This window comes from Trichechus manatus, unplaced genomic scaffold, assembly GCF_000243295.1.
Source record: "Trichechus manatus latirostris isolate Lorelei unplaced genomic scaffold, TriManLat1.0 scaffold00087, whole genome shotgun sequence".
Lineage (NCBI taxonomy): Eukaryota > Metazoa > Chordata > Mammalia > Sirenia > Trichechidae > Trichechus > Trichechus manatus.
This window is the reverse complement of record NW_004444023.1, coordinates 6,789,209-6,805,633: the sequence shown is the minus strand read 5'-3', so window position 1 is coordinate 6,805,633 and position 16,425 is coordinate 6,789,209. Positions and strand designations below refer to the sequence as shown.

Below are 16,425 nucleotides of genomic sequence, written 5' to 3'. Positions count from 1 at the left end.
AGGACTTCAGGCACTACTAGAACATTACAGTTTCCTAATTTCCAAAATTATATGATTTTTCTAGCTAATTTTTTCTTGAAATGTTGAAAACTAATGATCTAAAGCACGGCAGAGTAAATCAAAACAGGTGAAAGGAAATAAAGAAAAGAGCAATAATTAGTGAAATAGAAAACAATGACATAATAGAGTACATCAGCAAGGCCAAAAATTGGTTCTTTGACAATAGTAACATAACTGACAAACACTAGGTAATGCTAACCATGAAAAAAGAATATTAAAAAAAATCAATATTAGATGCAAGGCAGTTCACGGGAGAAAGTTGTAAAAATGATGTGGTGGAGGTATCAGACCTAACTTCACAAGGGGGAAGGAGAATCATTATCAGCATCAACAGCCCAAGACTGATTCCTATGAGGTGGAGGTCAGACATGCCTCCTCTCTCCAACCTTTTTACCAATTCTGAGACCAGCCATTCCTCGCATGATAATTCATTGCAATGGCCACACACAACTCAGAGACAATACTCATGTTTATGGGGCTTATTAGGGAAACAACAGGTTACAGTTCAGGAGCAGAAGTGACTCAGGATATAGTTCTTTGATCAGGGCAGCCTCTTCTCAGTTGTTGCCTATAGGCCAGCCTCTCTCTGGCCCTTGGCCCCTCGGCCCAGTCTCTGCCCTGCTCAGGCAAGTGTTTACATCAAGGCTCTTTAGCTCTGCCAATAAGTGCCCAGGGGCACCCCACTCTACCAGCAAGCCTCCTGTCCAAAGGTGCTCAGCTCTCTCGTTCTATGGGCCTGGAAGCCCACCATGCTATCTCCTGCTGGTCTTGTTCTGCTGCCACCATTTCTATGCTGCTGCTTCTCGAGCTCTCTGGTGTTTCAGCTGTCTCTGTCTCCTGGGTCTAGGAGGGTCACAGTGCAGGGATCTTGGATCTAAAGGATGAACTTCGCTCACATTGCTTCTTCCTTTCCACCTGTAGGATGATTCATTTTAATCCTAGTGGGATGGCAAAACTGACCAATCCTCTCATTAGGGCTTCGTACACCTTATTTGCATGATCCCACCCCCACAATGGTGTCATGCATCTTATTTGCATTATTAGCAAGCTGTTGAATCCCCTTGGTGGGCCATGAGCACCTTGTTTGCATACTCCCACCAAATCTTTTGGTGGGAGTTACAAGACTGGCAAGAAAGGCCATATAAAAGCGATGCATTGCACTGCAAAAGGATAGTCTTTTGAACAAATGGTGCCCCGACAATTGGATATCCACATGCAAGACGACTCTCACCTCATGCCATACACAAAATATTAACTCAAAATGGATTATAAAACTAAGGTAAAGCTATAAACCTGTGAATTATAAACCTTTTGTAAGAAAATATAGGGGGAAATTTTTGTGATCTTCAGTTCATCAAAGTGTGTTTAGAACCACTTCTAGGTATCTACCCAAGATAAATGAAAACATTTGCACACAAAGTAGTATGCAAATGTTCACAGCAGTATTATAATAAAAGCCTTTGAAATATGTTCATATTTACTTTATAACACAGAACATAGTAAATTTGGGAAATGTTCTTGAAAAGTCTGAATTTTGCAGATTTTTGATATATAAAACAAAAATACTGTGTGTAATGCAGCATAAGGAATTGTGTAAATTCATGAGAGGTAAGAATTAGGATTAGTACAAAGCTGTTCCTGTGATGTGGAGGTCAGACATACCTCTGCTCTCCAACTTCTTCATTTCTAACACCAGTCATCCCTTCCACTGCACACGCTACTTCTCTGCTGGATTTGATAATGTGTTGCAGTGGCCACACAGAACTCGCAGACCATACTCACAGTTATTTGGTTTATTAGGGAAGTAGTAGGCTACAACGTGGGATCGACAACTGAAAGCACATGGGCAGGGTCTGGAAGAGTCCCCAAAATGGAGAGCACATCCCTCCCTTCTTCAGTGCAGGACAGCTTCTAACCAGGACAGCTCTCAGCTGCTCTCTGCTGTCAGCTTTGGCTAACGTTGGCCTCTTTGCTGCTAACTGACCCAGATCAACTTCAGGACTGCTCAGTCCTCACATGGCTCTGCTTATCTGTCAGCCAAACTTTCAGCTAATCTCTCTCTCATCTGTAACTTTTTCAGCTAACCAGCCCAGGTCTTAGCCAGCAGCTTTTTCAGCTGCAGCCTTTTTTTTTTTTTTTTCAAACCAGCCCTGGGAGGGGCCTCTGTGCCCGAAAGAACATGCTCCTCTCCTGGCTCCTGTCAACCAGAAGACCTCTAAAAAGTCTGCATTTTAGCCATTTATATATCCCAGTCCTCAGTTACACGGTGGGACCCCCCTCACCAGACTAGAGTTCAACCAATCATCAGTTACCTATGAGATGTCAATCAACTCAGGTCTCCTACAAAAATAACATTTTCTGCTGGCAGAGACCAGCTTATTTCCTGGACAAAAGTAACAACCCTCTGGTGTAGAAAGCAACCTGGGAGGTCCCCAAGTTCCTTCTCCAAAGAACTAGGGCAAAGGTAATAACTCCTCAGGGTTTAGGGGGAAAAATCTCCCAAGCTGTTTTTCCAAAGAACCAAGGCCAAAGGCCACATAAAGAAACTCAGTGCACCACACTATCTTTCTTACTCTGTTTATGAACTAACCACATAAAACACAAAGCTATGGAAAGGATAATTTCTTTTAATGGAAAGAAATATGTAAATACTAAGCAGGACAAAACTGGAGCTAAATTATTATCAGTAAAAATCTTTAAGGAAGAGAGTTACTTCATAATGAGGGAAAAAAAATCCTAAATTCGTATTCACTTTAGAACAATACTTCAAATTACCTAAGCAAAAATGGAAGAATTACGAACAGGGATAGACAAATCCAATCATAGAGGGAATTTTTAGCCATTTCTACAAATATGTAATAGAAGAAGCTGACAAAAATGTTTATAAAACTATGTAAATTTTGAACAATGTGATTAACACAACTTACTGGACATACAGAACATTATATACAAAAATCTAAAATTCACAGACTTTTCAAGCACTTGTGGAACATCTTCCAAATTTACCAAAGGTCTAAAAGGATAGGTACCATGTACATATTTGGTACAAATGACTGTACCAAAGCACAAGTATAGTAACTTAGAAATCAATGACAAAAATTAACTAGAAAATAACTATAATTTTGGAAATTAGGAAATAATTCAAAGTATCTCATGGGCCAAAGAAGAAATATTTAAAATTAGAACTTATTGTATTCCGATAATTTTTTTTTCCATGAAATGTAGTCCCTTTAATGACAGATTCTAAAAGACACAGTCTTTGCCTTCTTTTTTGCGGTTTCAGAAATGTTAGTGTGAAGCACTTTTTTTTTAAATCTGTATTTTTTTAAATTGTACTTTAGGTGAAGGTTTACAGAACAAATAGTTTCTCATTAAACAGTCAGCACACTTTTTTTTTTATGACATTGGTTAACAACCCCGTGACATGTCAACCCTCTCCCTTCTTGACTTTTTTTTTTTTTGGGGGGGAAATATACATACCCAAAGATACACCATTTCAAAAATTTCTACATGCACAGTTCAGTGACATCGATTACGTTCTTCCAGTTGTGCTGCTATTCTCACTTTAGATGAAGGTTTACAGAACAAAATAGTTTCTCATTAAACAGTACACATGTTGCCCTATGACAATGGTTAATCTGATAATGTTTAAGCAGAGAAAAAAATTGAAAGACTAAGCAATAATGATCTACAAAATAAATTCATGAATTATGACCTATTTGCTACCTACCTATTTTCCATTTTGTTATCTGCCTATTTATCTTCTTTTTTGAATCATTTGAAATATCCAGAAAAAGACATCAATGCAATGTTCATGGCAACATTATTCTTAATAACTCAAAACTGGAAATAATCCAATTGTTCACCAATAGATGAATTAACAAATTGTGGAATATTCATATAATGGAACACAAAGGAATGACCTACATAGCTATATGAATGAAACTAAAAAAAAAAAAATATATATATATATATATACTGAATGAAAGAAGCCAGACACAAATGGGTTTATATAGTATCATTGTACATATATGAAATTAGAGTAATCAAAATTAATCTATAGTTAAAGCAGTCTGTGATTGCCTGGGAATGGACATATTGGGGTGGGGGGTGGGGTTGGCTGTGCAGGGCCAAAAGGGAACTTGTTTGAGCCATGGAAATATTCTATATGTTGATGGTAGTAGTGGCATCATGGTTGTATATATTTGTTAAAACTCCTCCAACTGTATAATCAAAAGACGATGCACACACAACATACATTCAATACGTTTGATTTTATATCAGTAATGGAAAACCGGTGAAGTCACAAATATTTGGAAATTAACACATTCCTGAACAACCAATGGGTCAAAGAAGAAATCAAAAGGGAAATCAGAAAATACTTTGAGTTGAATTATAATCAAGATAAACATACCACAATTTATGGGATGCAGCTAAAGCAGTGATTAGAGGGAAATTTATAGGTCTAAATGCCTACACTAAGAAAGGAGAAAACCTCAAATCAATTTAAAAAAATTCTTAAACTTTAAGACCTGAAAAAGAAGAGCAAACCTAAAGCAAGCAGAAGGAAGGAAATCATAAAGATTAGAGTGGAAATTAATGAAATAGAGAATAGAAAAACAATAGAGAAAATCAACGAAACCAAAATCTTTTGACTCAGTCTGCACAAGAAGCAAATCAAAATGCAGCTTCTTGGACCCCACAACATCTTTGGTTCAGACAGGTCCTGTGATGGGGCTCAGGAATCTGGGTTTTAAACATACACAACAGGAGATTTTGCTGCAGGTGACCACAGACAGTTCACATTTAGGGTGACTAATTTTGTCTGAGCCTAAGCCTCCACTTTGTCATTGGGGATCACAAAACCCAGTGTGAGGAGGAATTTAAATCAAGTACTTCGTGTGACATCTCTAAGCCCCAGGTAGGTTGGAGGCATTCAGGCAAAGTGTAATTTTCCTTGGGCAAGTCACTTAAGCTGTTCGATTTCCCATGATGTGCATCAGGCAGAAGGGAGTTTGGAGTGGGGGCTGGTTGGTTTGACCTGTGGAGTCCATCACAGGTTTCCAAAAATACAGTACCTCAGATCTCCTTTTTTTCTGAGTTTGGGATCCCCAGCATTTTGCCTCCTAAGGAAACTAGAAGCTGGGTTTCCACTCTTGGCCCCGATCTCTACCGTTGTCCTGCCCAGAATTGGTCCTGCCACAATGAGCGTCCTGAGCCCAGTAGCATATTAGCTCTGGCACCAGCACTGGCCCGACTTCCTGGCTGTAACGGAAAAAGCCTGTCCCTGCCACTGGCATCCCCCTCCTAGTCCTCCTAGTCCTTTCTCTCCCTTTTCTTCCGTCACAACCTCTACTTTTAAACACTCTGGAATTATTCCTCTTTCAGTGCCTTTACCTCGCCCCCGACGGAGCACACAGCCTTCTGTCAGAGGTCTTTCCAGAATCAGTCCCCTGCCTATTCCAGTTTCCCTGGTTAGAGAATGTATTCTCTCCTGTACGGACAACCACATCTTCAAAATGGCCGCCTTCTCACGTTGTTCAAAGAGGCACAATGGGTGAGGCCATCACTGAAGCGCCGGCTTCTGGGTGCTCATGGGTAGGTAGGGGTGGGGCGCTCATAGACTACTGAGCGTACTTAAGGCCCTTGCCTGGGTGAGGAGTTGAAAGCCCTGGCATGAAGTTTCCTGAGAGTCATTGAGGCCATGGGCAGAGGGAGCGGGGAGCGGGGGTGGGGGGGAGTGTCATCGAGCTTTCTGGCACAAAACTCGTTGCCATCCAGTCTGTTCCGACTCATAGCAACCCTATAAGACAGACTAGAACTGCCCCATAGGGTTTCCAAGGCTGTAATCTTTACTGAAAGCAGCCTGCTACTGCAGCTGGTGGGTTCCAACCGTGGACCTTTCGGTTAGCAGCAGAGCGCTTAACCACTGTGCCACCAGGGATCCTTTTTCCGGCACAAAGGGCTCATTTGTCCTCTGTACGGCACCTCTTTTAAGATTGCTTCTCTCGTAGAGCTGTCGGATGGGCGGGGCCGTATTATCTCACTAAGTAGCGATGAGTTCACAGGGTTTTTTGAAGGATTAAGTCCGTTACATCAAACAGCTCCCCAGTAAGCCAGAGAGGGGGTCAGCAGTATTTGGGGACTGGAAGAAGAAGTGGTGTATGGAATCCTTTTAAACCTCCCGCAGTGCTCCGAGTAGTCTAGTGGCTGGCATTTGGGGTGCTACGAGAATAGGGAGTTCTTGGGGCGGGTAATGGGAACCTTCAGCAGGAAAATCAGGTTGTGATGAGTTACCAGAGAAGGAGTCTTGGGACTGAGTGGCGCTGTCAAGGGGGTGGTTAATGATTGGGTTTGGGGTATGGCCGGTGGGACTGGGGAGTAATCCTTGGGGAGCTTTTGGTGGTCAGTGTTTAAGAAACCTGATGGTAGTGTTTGGCGGCTGTGTGGGTTGCTGATGACCTGAGTGTGGTGGTTCAGTAAATAGGGGCGACCCTGGGTGGGGTAAAATATTTGCCCTTAACTACTCACCAAAATGTTGGCAGTTGAAACTCACCCATCAGTGCCATGAAAGAAAGGCTTGACAATCCACTTTCATAAAGATTACAGCCAAGAAAACCCTATGGAGCTCAGTTCTAGTCTGTAACACATGAGGTCCGCCACCAGTCCAAATGGCAACTGTTTTGTGTTGTTGTATTTTGGTTCAGGGTGGGATGTATATGCAGGTCATTTGTGTGATTGAGTCGCTCGTCAAGTTGTGCATAGGTCTGAGGAGTGCAATGAGTTGGAGGAGGTCTTGGTGGGAGGGGGAGTTCAGTAATTTGAGCCCACAGCCTTAAAGAGAACAGGTTTTTGGTAGGTATAATTCTCACAGCTGACACACAGTTCGGTCCATCATACCCAATTCCTACTCAAAGCTTGCTTTTAATTCTCCTTTGACCCCGAGTCATACCGTTCTCTTAGCCTATCTGCAAGAAATGAAAATGCTTTGAAATGTTTAGAGTAAACTATGTTATAGTGGTATATGTGTTATGAAAGATTTGGCTCCTGACTTTCTGTCCTCAAGGATTTTATGTATTTCATTTCAGCTGCTAACCGAAAGTTTGGCGGTTTGAACCCACCAGTGGCTCCTCGGGAGAAAAGACCTGGTGATCTGCTCTTCTAAAGATTACAGCCTAGGAAACCTGACTTGACAGCACACAATAACAACAGCATTTCCTTTTTGGCTCATGATACAGGTAGGAAGTAACAAGTTCATGTCCCTAAAATATGCTGCCGAGGACAACCATTGTTAAAATTTGGGTATTTTCCTTATTTTAGACTTTTTAATACCTTTTTTTCCAAGTTATATAAGTTAACTGTATAATTGCTCCTTCCACTTGAGTTTGTCATATGCACGTTCCCATATTAGAAATTCTTTGTAAAAATACTTATATTACCTACATAGTATTAGCTAGATAGTACTATAGGATTTTGGCTGGTGTCACATTAAAACTGTATATAAATTTAGTGAGAACAGACTGTATACGCTCAATATAGAGTTTTATGATTTTACTATTTCGGTTCTGGATATTTCTGTTAAGTCTTTAAAAATTATATTTTTGTTGCTATTGCAAATATTCCCTTTTGCCATTTAAATTTCTTAATATTTGTAAAAATGATGTGGTGAAGGCTTCTCACCTCCTCTAACTTCACAAGGAGGAAGGAGAATCAAGATCAAGAAGAACCCAAGGCTGATTGCTATGAGGTGGAGGCCAGACATGCCTCCTGTCACCAGCTCTTTTTGCCAATTCTGACACCAGCTGTCCTTCCGACGGCACTCTCTATTTCTCTGCTGAGTTTGATAACTTGTTGCAATGGCCACACAGAACTCACAAACCATACTCACAGTTATGGGGTTTATTAGGGAAGTAACAGGTTACAATTCAGGTTCAGGAACACCCAGGATACAGTTCTTCAACTAGAACAGCCTCTTCTCAGCTGTGCCCAAAGACAGGTCTCTCTCTGGCCCCTCAGCCTCTGCCCTCCTCAGGCAAATGTTACAAAGCTCTTTTAGCTCTGCTGATAAGTGCCCCGAGGCATCCCACTCCTCTAGTTAGCCTTCTGCCTGAAGGCCCTCAACTCTGTCAGTCGGTGGGTCAGTGAGCCTAGCTTTGCTGCCAAGTGCCTGGAGGCACCCCACTCTGCCAGGAAGCGTCCTGCCTGAAGGCACTTATCTCTCTCGCTCTGTGGGTTGGCACACCCACTGTAACTGCTCTATTGGCCAGGAAGCCCACTGCACCATCCCCTGCTGGTCTCCTGGTTCTGCTGCCTCTGCTGCCGCCTTTTCACACCATCTCTGGTGTTACTGATCTGTCTATGTCTCCTGTGTCTAGGAAGTTCTCAGCACAGGGATTCCGATTCCAAAGGATGCATTCCACTCCTAGCTCTTTTTCTTGGTGTTAGTGTGGTCCCCTTTTTTTCTGGGAATGGCTCTGTTTTAAGCCTAGCAGGATGGCAAAACTGACTAATCCCCTCATTAGGGTTGCATACACCTCATTTTCATGGTCCCACCCCCACAATGGTGCCATGCATCTTATTTACATTATTAGCAAGCTATATAATCCCCTTGGTGGGCCACAAGCACCTTATTTGTATAGTCCCACCCACTCATTTGGTGGGAGTTACAAAACCATGGCAAGAAAGGCCATATGTCTTAGTTATCTAGTGCTGCTATGACAGAAATACCACAAGTGGATGGCTTTAACGAACAGAAATTTATTCTCTCATGGTTTGAAAACAAAAAAAAACAAATCTGTTTCTGTCAAGTCGATTCTGACGTATAGTTTAGGAGGCTAGAAATCCAAATTCAGAGCACCAGCTTTAGGGGGAAGGCTTTGTCTGTGGGCTCTGAGGGAATTTCCTGTCCTTGTCATCAATCTTCCCCTGGTCTAGGAGCTTCTCAGCACAGGGATTCCGGGTCCAAAGGACACACTCCACTCCCAGCTCTTCTTTCTTGGTGATAGGAGTTCCCTCTCCTCTCTGCTCCAGTCTGTCTTCTATATCTCAAAAGAGATTGACTCAAGATACAACCTAATCCTGTATATTGAGTCCTGCCTCATTAACATAACTGCCTGTAATCCTGCCTCATTAACATCATAAAAACCCATTGCCTTCGAGTCAATTCCGACTCATATTGACCCTATAGGACAGAGTATAACTGCCCCGTGGGGTTTCCAAAGAGTGGCTGGTGGATTTGAACTGCTGACCTTTTGGTTAGCAGCCAAGCTCTTAACCACTGCGTGACCAGGGCTCCCATTAACATCATAGAGGTTAGGATTTACAACACATAGGCTAATCACCTCAGATCACAAAATGGTGGACAACCACACACTACTGGGAATCATAGCCTAGCCAAGTTGACACACATTTTGAGGGGGCACAATTCAATCCATAGCACCATATAAAAGTGATCCATCGCACTGCACTCCCTTTGCTCTAAATCCTTGTAACCCCTTGGTATTGTCAGATCTTTTGTTGTTTTTCTGACTGATGGGACTATATAGTATCTCATTATAGTTTTAATTGTAATTTCCTTGATTATCAATAGGATTGAGCCCCTTTTACTAAGTCTACTGGACATTACATTTTTTTTTTTATGATGACATGCCCAATATTTTGGCCCAGTTTTTATTGGGCTCTCTGCCCATTTTTAAAAAATTGATTTGTGAGTTCTTTATATTTTCTGCATGTGAGCCCTGGTTGGTAATACATGTTGCAAATACTTCCATTCTTTGCCATATTTTTTCACACTTTTAAAAAGATAGTTGTTTATTTTTAATAATTTTATTTTTAATTGTTGCTACTATATAGAAATACAGTAACTTTTAAATACTGATTTTTGCATCCAGCTATGTTGTACTACTTTCTAGTTAATTTTAATAATATATCTGAGGAGTCTTTTTTCCTTTGTACATAATTGTAACAAAAGCAAATTAGGACAGTTGTATTTCATCCTTTTCAATCCTTATACCTTTTTCTTTTTTTTTTTGCTTTTTCCTGGCCAGGATAATCAGTATAATGCTAAATGGAAATAATAGTAGTGGACATCTTTTTTGTTGTTGTTGTTCCTGATTTCAATGGGGGAAAACTTTCAGTGTTTCATTGTTAAGTATAATATTTGATGTAAGCTTTTGTGTAGATACCCTTTGTTGGGTAAGGAAGTTCTTTTCTAGTCCTACTTTATTAAGGTTTTGTTGTTTTAGTTATCAATGTAAGTTGAATTTTCTCAAATGCTTTTCTGCATCTTGTTTTTTCATGTAATTAATTGTTGCAGTGAATTATATTTATTGAGTGTGGAATTTTAAATAAACTTTGTATGCTGTCATTGAGTCCTCATAAATTAGATTCAGGGCACAGCTGAGAGAGTCAACTGAGCAGATGTTGGAGTCACTGGCCATTTCCCAAGAGCGGAAGAAAATGAATAAGTCTCAGGTAAGCTGTTTTTTTCCCTACTTGATCTTCCAATGGATTTGAGGAAGCTTTTAACAATGAACACAGTTAAAAGTAACACTATAAGCACATGAAAGTCAGGTGAGTAAAAGGTCTAGAAGAGAAGGTAGAAGATTAAGGACATAGCCTGTTTGGAGAATGGACATACATATAGATCATGGATTATGCAAAATGTTAATGTTGTAACATCACTGTATAAGCCATTGGGTCCAAAATTGAGTTGCCAATTGTCCTCTGATGCTGCTGGCAGCCATAACCAAAAGAGAAATAGAAATATTTCCATGAAGTGAATTTTCCATAAAGAGGAAAAACAATTCTTTGAGGTCAATAAATGTTTTTTGATACTTAGGTATCAAGAAGTATTTTTATGGGTCTTCACTGAAAATCCAAAGAATTGTCCAAACTCTGTATCTCCAGGCCCCCTTATCATTCTCTCTTGAACCCACTCCAGTGACTCTTAACCCACCCTTCCTCCAAAAATGTTTTTTTTTAGGGTCACTGATGAATCCATTTTGTTAAATCCTGTGGTCAATTTTTATTGACCTTGCAGCAGCGTCTGATATAGTTGATAGTTCCTTCTTCCTTAAATGCTGTCTTCATTTGGTGTTCAGAATGCCACACTCTCTTGGTTTTCTTTCCTACCTCAGTGTCTACTTCTAAGGTTCAATTTCTTTGTGTAAATTTTATTTTGTCGCTCATTCTTTAATCTTAATTCTTGGAGTGTCTCAGGGCTCATTCTTGCATCACCGATCTTTTCTATGTGCACGCAATGCCTTGGTGCTGTCATCTGGTGTCACAGGTTTAAACAACATCCATATGCTGATGACTTCCTCTTTATATCTACATCCTGGACCTGAGGCTCACCTTCTAATCTCACTGACTTCTTGACATCACTCAGGTACATCTCTACATATGTGTCCAAGTTACTTTCTTAAACCAACCTCCTGATCTCATCTCAAGCCTGTTCCACAGTTTTCTTCCATGATTTCCCCATTTCATTTAGTAGATTTTCCTTGTAGTTGCTCAGACCAGGGGTCAGCAAACTTTTTCTGGAAAGGGGCAGCTAGTAAATATTTTAGGCCTTGTGGGCCAGTCTCTGTCACAACTACTCAACTCTACTGTTGTAGCACAAAGCCAACCATAGACAATTCCTAAACAAATGGGCATGGCTGTTTTTCAATAATATTTTATTTACAAAAACAAAAAATGAAGATGAACTAGTTAGTCTTAATAATTTGACAAGCATTTCAGATTCACCCTAAAAGGTAGGACCCTGACAAGAGGCCATAGCAAATCATACAGTCATCTCCCATCCTTTCCTCTGACTTCTTCCTACTTGAGGTAACCATCATACTGAATCCTATGTTCATCGTATCCTTGCCTTCTTGTGATGTAGTTTATCGTTGTTGTTAGTTGATGTCGAGTTAATTTTGACTCATGGTGACCCTAGGTGTGCAGAGTAGAACTGCAACATAGGGGTTTCAAGGCTTTGCCCTATGGGAAACAGATTGCCAGGCCTTTCTTCTGAGGTGCCTCTGGGTAGGTTTGAACCACCAACCTTTAGTAGTTAGTTAGTAGTTAGTAGTAGTAGGCTAGTAGTTGAGCACTTAACCATTTGCGCCACCTGGGGAATCATTGATGTAGTTTATACATATTCCTAAAAAAGCTTTTCTAAAAAATTTTAGTTGCTTTTAATTCATGAAAAGGCTGTCATTTTTACAAATCTTTCTAGACTTACTTTTCACATGATATGTGAAAAAATATTACTATTTGTCCATATGTAGACTAGTATGTTTATTATGTGAATACCCCACAGTTTATTTATTTCCACTAACAGGATTTCACCTGTTTGCTACTATGATTTCTTGAATCTTTACTGGTACTATTCGTTTCTGGAATGCTCTTACCTTCTGTGTGATCCCTCTTCCCCTGCTGCTTCCATATTAATAGTATCCTCAGTTACACAAATGGTACAGAGAGTTCCTATATACCTTTTACCCAGCTTCCCCTAATATAATATCTCAAAACCATAATACAGTTATCAAAAACAAGGTAATTAATATTGGGACATGTAAAAATGGCATGGAGGCTGTGTCTGATGACCTCTCTATTCACAAGGGGAAAGGAGAATCAAAATCAACAGCCCAAGGCTGATTCCTGTGATGCAGAGGTCAGACATGCCTCCTCTCTCCACCATCTTTGCCATCTTTACCAATTCTGATACAAATCGTCTCTCCCACAGCACTCTCTACCTCTCTACTGGATTCGATAATTCATTGCAATGTCCACACAAAACTCACAGACAATACTTACGATTATAGGGTTTATTAGGGAAGTAACAGGTTACAATTCAGGTTCAGGAACACTCAGGATACAGTTCTTCCATCAGGACAGCCTCTTCCCAGCCATGCTCACAGGCATGCCTCTCTCTAGCCCTGGGCCTCTGTCCAAAGGCACTCAGCTTTCTTTCTCTGTGGGCTGGAAAGCCCACCACACTGTCTCCTGCTGCCAGGTCTCACTGTCTTCAGGGTTACAGCTCTCTCTCTCTCTGTCTCCTGGTTTCAGGAGCTTCTCAGAACAGAGATTCCAGGGCCAAAAGACATGCTCGCTCCTGGCTGTTCTTTCTTGGTGGTAGTGGGATCTTCTCTGTCTCGCCTCTGGAGTGGCTCTTTTCAAGCCCAGCAGGATGGAAAAACTGACCAATGCCTTTGGCGGGCCACAATTATCCTATCTTCACAGTCCTGCCCAATCACCTGGGTGGGAGTTATAAGACCATGGCGAGAAAGGCCACACAAAAACAGTCCATAACATTGCAGGACATTAAAGTTAACTTTTTTTTTTCCTCTTCCAACATCCAGTCATTTATTTCTCCACAGCCCTCTGAATGATCTAGATATCTCTGTTTCTCAGACTTTTCCACCAATCTCTACACTTTCCATCACAAGTAACATCTCAGTGTAAGTGGTTCTGTTTGTAAAGTAGACCTCAAATCTGTCCACTTCTCTCCATTTCCATAGCACCACTCTAGTCAAAACTGTGAGTGACAGATTTCTTTCTCCTAATTCTTATGCTTTATTTCTTTTTCTTACCTAGTTGCAATGGCTAGGATCTTCAGTAACATGTTGAACAGAAGTGGGGATAGCAAGCATCCATGTCTCATTCTGATCTCAGGGTAAAATTTTTCAATAATTCACTATTAAGTATAATGTTTGTCTTAAGTTTTATATGTATATTCTTTTTCAGATTAAGGATGGTCACTTATACTCCTAATTTGTTGTGAGTTTTTGTTATTAAAGGGTGTTAGATTTTATCATGTGCTTTTTTAAAAGTTTTTTCCTGATTTTTATTATAAAAATTTTCACATGTACAGAAAAGTTAAAAGAATTTTACAGTGAACACTCATGTACTCACTGACAGTATTATACAATTAATATGTTAATATAATTGCTTTATCACATATCTCGCCATCTAGTCATCCCTTTTTTCATCTTATTTTTGATGCATTTCAAAGTAACTTGCAAATATAAGCTAAAAAAAAAACAAACCCAGTGCTGTCAAGTCAATTATGACTCATAGCAACTGTATAGGACAGAGTAGAACTTTCTCATAGGGTTTCCAAGGCTGTTGTCTTTATGGGAGCAGGCTGCTACATCTTTCTTCCATGGAGCGGCTGGTGAGTTTGAACCACTGATCTTTCAGTTAGCAGCCAAGCGCTTTAACCACTGCACCACCAGGGCTCTCTGCAAACATCAGTACATTCCTCCTAAATACTTCAGCATGTGTGTATCATTAACTAAAGTTTATTATTTGTTTATAGTTCTTTTTTATTTACTTTAATGTAAAATTTATATACAATTAAATGCACAAATCTTAACATACCATGCAGTGGTACTGACAGATGTATAACCTGTGTTACCTGCTTTTCATACATCCACTTTCATGATCATGTAATTTTTATCTTTTATTCTGTTAATGTGGTAAATTACATTGGTTGATTTTTAAATGGCAGGATATTTTAATAAGCTTTAAGTTTCTTCCATAAACTAGATTCACCAAAGATTGCATAGAAATGTATTGTTGTGAAAATAATGATAAGTTCCTGTGCATGTTTTCCACATCATTGAATGAAAATCACTTTAAATTGAACAAGAATATGCCATTTCAGGTAACATTATTATTTAAGGATGTGGCTGTGGACTTTACCTGGAAGGAGTGATAGCTACCGGACACTGCTCAGAAGGACCTGTGTTGGGATGTGATTCTGGAAAATTATAGCAACCTGGTGTCAGTGGGTAAGGACACCTTTCCTGTAGAACCCTTGGTGAACCACCAGTCTAATGCCTTTTCTTTATTAATGGCTATTATTTGTAGGTCCTCTGAAATGTTTAATGATTTTGAATTTGGGATTTATAGATGATAAACTCTCTCTGAACTCAAAGGATCATGCTCTCACCTCCCAGATGAAAGTTCTTCACTTTGCTGAGGTGCAAAGTCTGAAACAGACCTTTCCTAGTTCTTCAGAGGAGGCTCTGAAGACCAAGCTCTTAGGCCCAGGTTTACCCATATACATGTTATCAGGCTTTCAGACTAGAAGCAGTCTTTCAGATGGAACAAGAAGAGTCATGGATTATAGAGGGAGAAATCTGCAGTAAGGGCAGTCTAGGTGGAGTGAGTAAAAACCAGACAGATGGTTGAGAGCAGAAAGGTTCAGAACCCTTGATGTGTTATTTTAACTCCACTTAAAAATCCTTGGACCTTTAAAGATGACACTGAACAGTTGACATGAGCTTCTTAGGTATGTCTTTAAGAATACTTCCACTCATCACCTTTTTCATATTAGGACTCTCCTTTGCTTGATATTTAGAAGGGGGCATGCCCCGTAAGTCTATACATTCTGCATCAGACCTCTGGAATCTGAAGTAGGACCTTGCTTTCTTGGTTAGTCTCTCTGGCATCTTTACTCTTCCTCTACCAACACTGCTCGTGTTGCCTTCCTCCCACTCAACATCTTACCTATGGTCAGAATTATGCTTTCAAATAGTCATGATTTAACCCCCTTGCCCATATTTTTATGACTTTTATGCCCCTCTGCATCCTTTCTATTTTCTCTTCTCCTTCTGCTAAATGCCTCTAGCTTGTATTCTATACCCAGAATATAATTTCTTTCCTTTATCCTTTTTGTGAGAGTGCACCCCTTCAAGTACCTAATCATGTAAAGATTTATTGGTCTCCTTCCTAGAATCCTGACAAGTTGATGGTGATATAGACTGACACCAGGAAAACTCTGACAAGCATGATCCTGTGGAAAGGCACCAGGAATGCAATGTATTTGGAAAAATATATCACCTGAGGAAAGACTTTGATAAATCTGATTCATATAGAAAAACTTTTAAAAATAATTTAGATTTACTATTCCAGAATATAAGTGATATAAATAAGAAAGCTGAAGAGTTAAATGTACTTGAGAAATTATTTCTTCATACTGTGCGTGAAAACATTCATTCTAGAATTAATTGCTATGAATATGATAATTGTGGAAAAGCTGTCAGTAAGAAGCCATACCTCAATGTAAATTATAAAGAAATGAAATTTCACAAATGCACTGAATGTCAGAGATACTTTACCCATGTGTCACAACTCCTACATCAGAAAATTCACACAAGAGAGAAGCCTTATAGATACACTGAATGTAGGAAAGCTTTTGCGTGGAAGAATCACCTCATTTTACACCAGAAAACTCACACAGGAGAGAAACCTTATGAATACAATGAATGCAGAAAACTTTTCTCACAGAAATCACAGCTCATTGTATATCAGAGAACCCATACAGGAGAGAAAACATATGAATGCAGTGAATGTCCCAAAGCTTTTATT

General features: G+C 39.9%; 1 long non-coding RNA gene across 1 annotated transcript; it reads left to right on the top strand.

Moving 5' to 3' along the window:
* Window positions 1–13,184: 13,184 nt before the first annotated feature.
* Window positions 13,185–15,987, top strand: LOC111821518 (uncharacterized). Its single transcript, XR_002824905.1, has 3 exons — window positions 13,185–13,723; window positions 14,717–14,843; window positions 15,791–15,987. It is a non-coding gene; the product is annotated as an uncharacterized LOC111821518 (long non-coding RNA).
* The last annotated feature ends 438 nt before the right edge of the window (window positions 15,988–16,425 follow it).